This window comes from Populus euphratica, unplaced genomic scaffold (assembly GCF_000495115.2).
Source record: "Populus euphratica unplaced genomic scaffold, PopEup_1.0 scaffold103.1, whole genome shotgun sequence".
In the NCBI taxonomy this organism is placed as follows: domain Eukaryota; kingdom Viridiplantae; phylum Streptophyta; class Magnoliopsida; order Malpighiales; family Salicaceae; genus Populus; species Populus euphratica.
In genome coordinates, this window is record NW_011499891.1 from 189,371 (window position 1) to 200,124 (window position 10,754).

The following is a 10,754-nucleotide window of genomic DNA, read 5'->3' on the forward strand; positions in this document are numbered from 1 at the left end:
ATTTAAAAATATATTTTTATCATGATTTTATATCATCATTTTGTATTTCAAATATCAATAACTTCTCAACTAAAACATATTTTATAATAACATATCTAATAATATAAGATACGTTTAATTTGTGGTAAATGTTTATTTTAAATGCAAGTCTGTCACATAAATCAAAGGATTGATTGATGAGTTTAAGAACTAAAATTGAAAGGACAAATAGATAGCCAAACTTATAAAAAAGATGTTGGTGCAATCCAAACCAGAATACTGTTCAGTAATTGGGTCATATCTGAAGTTGTAGATCTCGGATTTAGATCTATTTTATATGGATGAAAATGTATAACATAAGCCTACAACTTTCATGGAAGCCCAAGATTTAAAAAATCTATTTTCAAGTCCAAATTGTAGTAACAACGAAAAAGTCTGAATTTGTCCTGCAACCCGAACACTGTTTAGTGTTTGGCCCATATCTGGAGTTCTAGAAACCCAAATGATCTCTATTTTTTTTTCTGGAAAGCTTAGATAATTTCCTACAACTTTCATGTTTTCAAATAGTTTCAATTCTGTCGTTATCAATGATGTTTTAGGCAGACAAGAGAAGATAAGTATTATTACCAAGTCAAAAATTAGTCACCCACTCATCAATTAGTCATCAAATCAATAGTTTTCAATTTTGACCTATAAAAGGAGGTATTTGCCATGCATTTAGACATCTTAGTCTCCAGATCAATTTTGACCTAAATCCGAGATCTACAGCTCCATATATAACCCAATTACTGAATAGTGTTCCGGTTTAGACTGCACCAGTATCTCTTCTCTAAGTTTGGCCATCTCTTTGTCCTTTCAATTTTAGTTCTTAAACTCATCAATCAATCTTTTTATTTATATGATTGGCTTACATTTTAGATGAACATTTACTGTAAATTAAAGGTATCTTATATTATTAGATATGTTATTATAAAACATGTTTTAGTTAAGGAGTTATTGATACTTCAAGTGTAAAATGATGATATAAAACCTTGATAAAAATATATTTTTAAGTACTAATCACACCCCTCCCAACCAGCTTATTATTAGTCTCTAGTAATCAAAGTGTTAAAATAGAAAAATTATTTGCAAATTCCACAAAGAAAGGAATTCATCATTGAACTTCCATTAATCTATCTGGATAAACAAACTCTTATTAAATTTATATATTTGCTCACTGCCTCTTAAAAAAGATATTAATAAACCTTTCTTTTGTGCTCAATATATCAACACATAATTATGGGACTTTACTTGGAAGAAAACAAAATTTTTGTTCTAATGTTTAAGGTTAACTTCCTTAGGTTGAGATTTTTTTTCTTTTTTTTTAAATATATATACATGTAACTTAAAACACAATGTATCTTTAACCTATGTAACGAGCTTTCGGCTAATGACTCCTAGACTAGTTAGGCTTAGGGCATTAGATGTTGAGACACCCCTACGAGCTTAGTAACTCGGGTTGCAGATACCGATACGTAGATAGTGCATTGTTTGATTCCCTTAAGCTTTTCTTTTTAACCCATGTAACAAGCGTTGGGCCAATAACTCCTAAGTTAGTTGACTTTAGGGTATTAGGTGTTAAAACACCCATTCGGGCTTAATTGCTTAGGTTAGGGAGGCTACGAAACCAAACTTATTTATATTTTTATTATTATCAATTTTTTTCTCTTTTTTTTTTACAATTTATATAATATCCATTTCCCTTAGTTGTTACCTTTAACAAAAGAACATAAATAACGTAATAATCCAGTGTGCAACCCACAATCATATGTTAAAGTGTGTGTGTGAAAATTAAAGTTTAAGAATACATGTTAAATGAGTATATAAGCAAAATTAAGTGATAACAATGCGAGAGTTTATAAACCTGGATATTTCAAGAAGTATTTCGATAGACCTTGTTATGAATATTGCAAATAACCATTGAAAAATGTTAATCAAGATACATCTCAAGAGTCAATAAAATTCCTCCTTACTCTGTCATCTTAGTAACAATAGTTTACAAATAGTTTATGAAAAAGAAAACACAGTTAGTTTTTTTATTTATATCAACTATTACCATCTCCCCCAACCAAAATGAGACATTGTCCCCAATGTCCTAAAATAGAAAGATAGAGTATAGAAGACATCACCTGAAATACCGAACACTAACAAACTTGAAACACACTTAAACAAATATAAGAAATAACAAAACATAAATATTATACTATTAATAAAATCAAAAGACACAAAGATTCATAAATGAAGACTCAAATCCAATCTAAGTTTTTTACGACTTTTCTTAGATGATCAATTTATACAACTCATAGAGAGATCAATTACAAGAATGAAAGATTGTAGTTGGTCAATCAATTGTTCAGCAGTAGTAGTAGAGATTATGATTTGTCATGCAGAAGATGTTAGAAATTCCTGTTCCATAACATGATCAAGAAAAAACAACAACTTATCATAATAACCATTAACATTTAACAGACTGATTAGTACTTAAAAGTGCATTTTTATCAAGGTTTTATATCATCATTTTGCATTTGAAGTATCAATAACTCATTAACTAAAGCATGTTTTATAATAACGTATCTCATAATATAAGATACCTTTAATTTATTGTAAATGTTCATTTTAAATGCAGGCCTATCATATAAATGAAAGGATTGATTGATGAATTTAAGAACTGAAATTGAAAGGACAAAGAGATGACTAAACTTCAAAAAGAGATGTCGGTGCAGTCCAAACCGGAATACTATTCGGTAGTTGGGTCATATCTAGAGCTGTAGATCTCAGATTTAGGTCTACTTTATATGGATGGAAAGGTAAGACATAGGCCTACAACTTTTATATGGAGCCTAAGATCTAAAAAAGCCATTCTCAAGTCCAAATTAGAGCAACAACAAAGAAGTCTGAATCTGTCTTCTAGCTTGAGCACTGTTCAGTATTTGGCCCATATCTAGAGTTCTAGAATTCCAAATGACCTCAATTGTTTATACAAGAAAGTTGAGACAATTTCCTACAACTTTCATGTTTTCAAATAGCTTCAATTTTGATGTTATCAATGATGTTTTGGGCAGACAAGAGAAGATAAGAATTCTCACCAAGTCAAGAGTTGGTCACCCACTCATCAATTAGTCATCAAATCAATAGTTCTTAATTTTGGCCTATAAAAGGAGGCATTTGCCATGTATTTAGGCATCTTGGTTTCCATATCAAGATCATGCTCTTGCTTTCTCTCTTTGTATTTTTTTGTAATGTTTATGCTTTGCTTTCATTAATATCAAGTTTATGCCTTTCATTTCCTTTTGTTTACTTAGTTAACTCTTATCTTATTTATGTTCTTTCTTTTTTTTTTGCTTTCATTATGTTTAGTTAAGTTTATTATGTCAAGGTGAAAAGGTTACACTAATGGTGTAAGAATAAGTATAATGTAAACTCAATATGAACTTTAATGTTTGATACTAACATGTTTTGTATTTGTTATCTTGCTCACTCTTTAATACTTTGCTTTATTAAATAACTAATCTTGATTTATATTGTAACACTTGGTACAAAAAATACCTGGCACTTTCATAGTTCATACTGTAATGTAAAACCAACACCTAAGCTACGAAAGGAACTTGATTTGTTATTAACATAAGTTATAATCATGAATACTTAACGAGATTTACAAGTATTAGCATTAATCGAATAAGATGACTAATGTAATCGTGTTAATAATCTAAAATCTGATTGGAACCTCCTTTGTGTGTGGTTTTCAATTGAATAATAAAAGTTTATACTACACTTGTTTGACATACCATTAGTTGATCCTCTAACCTTGACATTTATTGTTATCATTATTTAATCCTTACATTAATATTCCATCTCAAAGTTCTCATCTTTTTCTTCTTCTTCTCCTTCTTTTCCATTATTATTATTATTATTATTATTATTATTATTATTATTATTATTATTATTATTACTACTGGTATTACTACTACTACTACTACTATTATTGTTGTTGTCGGTGTCGTTGTTAATATTGTTATTATTGTTGTATTATTTTTATCTGTAATTTATACAATTAACCTCCATATGGTTCCACCCCGGTCTTGCCGGGTTATTTATTACTTCGACACTCCTACACCTGGGAGAAGACATCAATCTTTTAGTCGTGTCAAGTTTTTGGCGTCGTTGCCGAGGAGGTAAGTTCTTGTACAAATTATAGTATTTATTTTATTTTCACTTTTCTTGTATATAACTTTATTTCTTTTCTTCTTTTTCTTTTTCTTTTATTTTCCTCTTCCTTTTATACTATTCCTACACGTATATGAGAGTGTGGTTACGTACATTAAGTGGTAGATTTGTAGGGCATCCTCATCATTTTCAAAAAATATGGCTGAAGAAGATAATCAATCACATCATAATGAGAATAACCGTGTTAGAACACTTTTAAAGAATAACCGTGCTAAAACATGGCTATAAAATTTGAGACTAGGATCCATTCGTGCTTGGGATGAAATGCAACAACAATTTTTAAAGAAGTTTTTCTCATCTCACAGAACAAACAAACTCTTTTAAAAGACAAATCACCACTTTCACTCAAAAACTAGGAGAAACATTTTACCAATGTTGGGATAGGTAACGGGACTTGCTTAATAGTTGCCCTCATCATGGTTTTGAAACATAGAGATTGGTTTCATATTTTTATGAAGGGTTAACACCTAGAGATAGGTAAATAGTTGAATTGATGTGCAATGGAACTTTTGAAGATAAAGACCTTGATGAAGCAATGAAGTACTTAGACTTGTTAGCTGAAAATGCTCAAAATTGGGACACCACGGGTACTTATGAGGCACCGAGTAAAACTCAACCTCATACATCTAGTGGAGGTATGTACAACCTTAAAGAAGATCATGACCTTCAAGCCAAGTTTGCATCTTTAGTTAGAAAAGTTAAGGTACTAGAATTGAAAAGGAATGGTCAATTAAAATCTGTTGAAAACATTGTGTGTCAAATATGTGAAATAAATGAACACTCAACCAATGCTTGTCCAACCTTGCCTTCTTTTAAGGAATGTCTCCATGAACAAATCCATGCTTTAAACAGTTTTCAAAGGACCAACCACAACTCATACTCGCAAACATACAACCCTGGTTGGAGAAATCACTCAAATTTCAGTTGGAAAAGTAATAATAACAATGTACAAACTTCACAACCACCATTTCAAACACACCATAATTTCTAAAATTCTCATAAATATGCACCTCCTTATGCTCCACCTCCTAGAAGAAATCTTGAGGAAACATTGCATGCATTCATTGAAAAGCAAGAAACAATCAATACTCAACTTGCTCAAAACTTTTAAAGACACTCTTGCAAAATTGACATCTGCTCTCAGTTTCCAAGAGAAAGGTAAGTTTACATCTCAACCACAACAAAATCCCAGGGGCAATACAATGCAAATGCAAGTAGTTCCGGAAGCCAACACATGGATCAAGTCAAGTCAGTCACTACTCTTTGCAGTGGTAAGGTTATTGAAAAACCCTCTCTTGAACCTTATAAGAAAGATGATGAGTCAATCTCTGAGGGTAAGGAAGGGATTGAATCTGAAAATTGCAAAGAAACGACTGATTCTCCGCCAGCACTTCCATTTCCTCAAGCCATGACCAAACAAAGGAAAGTCAATCACAATTCTGAAATTTATGAAATTTTCAAACAGGTAAGGATCAATATACCTTTGTTGGATGCTATTAAACAGGTTCCTTCCTATGCTAAATTTTTGAAAGATCTATGCACTGTGAAGAGGAAACTGAATGTGAAAAAGAAAGCCTTTCTAGCCGAACAAGTAAGTGCTATTCTTCAAAACAATAATGCTTTGAAATATAAAGACCCTGGTTGTCCTACAATTTCTTGCTTTATTGGAGAGCATAAAATTGAAAGAGCCTTACTTGATCTTGGTGCTAGTGTGAATTTACTTCCATATTCAGTTTTTCAGAGTCTCAATCTAGGTGAGTTAAAACCAACTTCTATATCTCTTTTACTTGCCGATAGATCTGTAAAAGTGCCTAGAGGAATAATTGAAGATGTGTTAGTACAAGTCGATAAATTCATTTATCCTGTGGATTTTATTGTCTTGGACACAGAACCTGTTGAAGCATGTAATTCATTTCCTGTTATTTTAGGACGTCCATTTCTTGCAACTTCTAATGCATTGATTAATTGTAGGAATGGACTGATGAAGCTATCATTTGGAAACATGACATTGGAGATGAATATTTTCAACATTTGCAAGCAACCTGGAGATGATAATGATTTACAAGAAGTAGATCATATTGACGAATTAGTTTATGATCAACTTGAATCTACTTTAAGTAAAAATGAATTGGATGAAACTGAAGATTTGCAAATGATTTATTCTGAGGAAGAAATCACGGATGAAACAAGCACCGAAAATGTTGATGCAAATCTTTTGTCAACAGTGACAACAGATTCGACATCTGACATCACACCAATCGATGATTACTTTCCTAACAAATCCTTACTTTCTCTTAGTTCAATGCCTTGGTATGATAAAAATATCAATTTTCTTGCTTTAGGAGATTTGCCAGCTGATTGGAGTACCCAAGACAAAGAAAAGTTTTTGAACGAAGTGAAGAGCTTTTATTGTGATGACCCTAACTTATTCAAATATTGTCCTGATCAAATATTTCAAAGATTCATTCCCGACAATGAGGTAAGTAGTGTCATTAAACTTTGTCATTCTGAAGCATGTGGAAGTTATTTCTCGTCAAAAAAGACTGCTGCAAAAATCTTTCAAAATGGATTTTATTGGCCCACCATGTTCAAGGACACACATGCATTCTGCAAAACTTGTGAAAATTGTCAAAAGATTGATACTGGTCAAAAAGTTTTGTTTTATGATTCTCAACTCTATGCATTCCCTAAAGAGCTAAGATTAAGATGGACCAATCCTTATGGGGCCTGTGATATTGAGAATTCAATGAATGACAATGATTTTAAGGAAAATGGACATCGTTTGAAAGCTTACTTTGATAATTTTCCTAGTGAAAATGAATCAGCTGGTTTGAATGATCTTGTAGATAAAGGTTGATTATTTTGTTTTTCTCACATTTTCTTTTTTGTGTTTCTTTTTGAGTGATTTTTGCTAGTTTCTCTCACCCCGGTCAAATGGCGGATAACGGTACTCCGTGACTTAAGTCGGTTCTTTCAGTTTCCCACAATAACTGATATTTGTGTATATATTTGTGCAATTCTTTGAATCTCTCTTCCAATTCTCATTTGAAAATGGACACTAATCTTGAAAAATTGAAAAAGTATTTTCCCGCTCTGCCTCAGAATGCGATTACAAAAATTTACCGTGCTAGATGTGCAAGATTGAGATTGTTAATGAATCATGGAATTCCTGAAGATATTCGCTGGTTGATTGAAGCAAAGGTCCGATTATCAGGTGAGTCCTCTAACTTCATTTCACACATGCCTGGAACAGGTAAAAGCACTTTTGCAAAGAAGCGTCGTGCAAAACGACTGGATGTCTGTCATCGATGTGCTAGATGGACTTGTAATACACAATGTCGTTCTTTAGGAATGGTATCTATAAACCGTGAAGATAAAATACAATTCATTAAGGATGGCCTGAGTAAGGAGTCTTTAGATAATCTTCTATTGACTCTTGAGACGCATCCTAGTGGAGATGTGCATCGTGCAATTCATGATTTATGGCCACTATTTCATAAAGAACATGATAGACTTAGTCTTGGGAATCTGACTAAAAAAGACCCTGTTTGCCAGTTTTTAAGAAAACTGGATGGGAAGCCTATCCCCGACCCATAGAGGGCGTTTAAGCCGTTCTTGGACGTAAAACCAAGGGAAGATGTGAGCCACAATCACAACTACCTGTACATACACATGCTTGGTTTTATTATTGTGTTTTGTTGTTTCTTATATTTGTTTCAGTGTGTTTCAGGTTTGTCAGTGTTCGTTATTTCAGGTGATATCTTCTATACTCTATCTTTCTACCTTAGAACATTGAGGACAATGTCTCGTTTTGGTTGGGGGGAGAGGGTAGTAGTTGATAAAAAAAAAATTGTTTTTCATTTCATAAAGCATGTGCATAATTGTTGTTACTAGGATGGCAGAGTAAAGGAGTTCTTTTGTTAAAGTGACTCTTGAGACGCATCTTAGTAACCATTCTTAACAAGGTCTATTATAATACTTCCTGAAATATTCAGGTTTACAAACTCTCGTATTGTTACCACTTAATTCTGCTCATATACTTATTTAACATGTATTTTTAAACCTTAATTTACACACACACACTTTAACATATGATTGTGGGTTGCATATTGGATTATTACATTATTTATGTTCTTTTGTTAAAGGTAACAACTAAGGGAAAGGGATTGTATATAATTAAAAAGAAAAAAAAAAAAAAAAAAAAAAAAAAAAAAAAAAAAAAAAAAAAAAAAAAAAAAAAAAAGAAAAAAAGAAAAAAAAATGATGATAATAAAAATGTAGATAAGTTTGGTTTCGTAGCCTCCCTAACCTAAGCAATTAAGCCCGAAGGGGTGTTTTAACACCTAATACCCTAAAGTCAACTGACTTGGGAGCTATTGGCCCAACGCTTGTTACATGGGTTGAGGAGAAAAGCTTAAGGGAATCAAACATTGCACTATCTACATATCAGTATCTGCGACCCGAGTTACTAAGCTCGTAGGGGTGTCTTAACACCTAATGCCCTAAGACCAACTGGTCTGGGAGTCATTAGCTGAAAGCTCATTACATGGGTTAAAGATGCATGATGTTTTTAAAGTATATGTATATAGAGTTAAAAAAAAAAAAAAAGACAAAAATAGTAATCCCAACCCAAGGAAGTTAACCTTAAACATTAGAACAAAAATTTTGTTTTCTTCCAAGAAAAGCCCCATAATTATGTGTTGATACATTGAGCACAAAAGAAAGGTTTATTAATATCTTGTTAAGAGGTATTGAGCAGATATATAAATTTAATGAGAGTTTGTTTATCTGGATAGACTAATGGAAGTTAAATGATGAATACCTTGCTTTGTGAAATTTGCAAATTTGTTTTCTATTTTAACGCTTTGATTACTAGGGACTAGTAATAAGCTGGTTGGGGGGTGTGATTAGTACTTAAAAGTGCATTTTTATCATGGTTTTATATCATCATTTTGCACTTGAAGTATCAATAACTCCTTAACTAAAATATGTTTTATAATAATGTATCTAATAATATAAGATACCTATAATTTATGGTAAATGTCTATTTTTAATGCAGGCCTATCACATAAATGAAAGGATTGATTGATGACTTGAAGAACTTAAATTGCAAGGATAAAGAGATGGCCAAACTTAGAAAAGAGATGTCGGTGCAATCCAAACCGGAACACTGTTCGGTAATTGGGTCATATCTGGAGCTACAGATCTCAGATTTAGGTCCAATTTATATGGATGGAAAGGTAAGACATAGGCCTACAACTTTCATATGGAGCCCAAGATCTAAAAAGGCCATTATCAAGTCCAAATTGTAGCAACAACAAAGAAGCCCGAATCTGTCTTCCAGCCCGAGCACTATTCGGTATTTTGGCCATATCTGGAGTTCTAGAAGTCCAAATGAGCTGAAATTTTTACACAAGAAAGCTGAGACAATTGCCTACAACTTTCATGTTTACAACTGGCTCCAATTTTGACGTTATCAATGACGTTTTGGGCAGACAAGAGAAGATAAGGATTGTCACCAAGTCAAAAGTTGGTCACCCACTTATCAATTAGTCATCAAATCAATAGTTCCCATTTTTGGCCTATAAAAGGAGGCATTTGCCATGCATTTAGGCATCTTGATTTCCAGATCAAGATCATGCTCTTCCTTTCTCTCTTTGTATTTTTTATGCTTTGTTTTCATTAATATTAAGTTTATGCCTTTCATTTCCTTTCCTTTACTTAGTTAACTTTTATGTTCTTATTTTGTTTATCTATTTTGCTTTCTTTCATTATGTCTAGCTAAGTTAATTATGTCAAGGTGAAAAGGTTACACTAATGGTGTAAGAATAAGTATAATGTAAACTTAATATGGACTTTAATGTTTGATACTAACATGTTTTATATTTGCTATCTTGTTCACTCTTTAATACTTTGCTTGTTAAATGACTAATCTTGATTTATGTTGTATAACACTTGGTACAACAAATGCTTGGCACTTTCATAGCCCATAATGTATGGTATAACCGACACCTGAGCTATGAAAGGAACTTGATTTGTTGTTAACATAAGTTATAATCATGAATGCTTGACGAGATTTACAAGTATTAGCATTAATTGAATAAGATGACTAATGTAATCATGTTAACAATATATAATCTGATTGGAACCTCCTTTGTGTGTGGTTTCCAATTCAATAATAAGAGTTTATACTATACTTGTTTGATATACCATTAGTGGAACCTCTAACCTTGACATTTGTTATTATCATTGTTTAATCGTTACATTAATATTCCATCTCAAAGTTCTCATCATCTTCTTCTTCTTCTCTTTCTTTATTATTATTATTATTACTACTACTACTACTACTACTACTACTACTACTACTACTACTACTACTACTACTACTACTACTACTACTACTACTACTACTACTACTACTACTACTACTACTACTACTACTACTACTACTACTACTACTACTACTACTACTACTACTACTACTACTACTACTACTACTACTACTACTACTA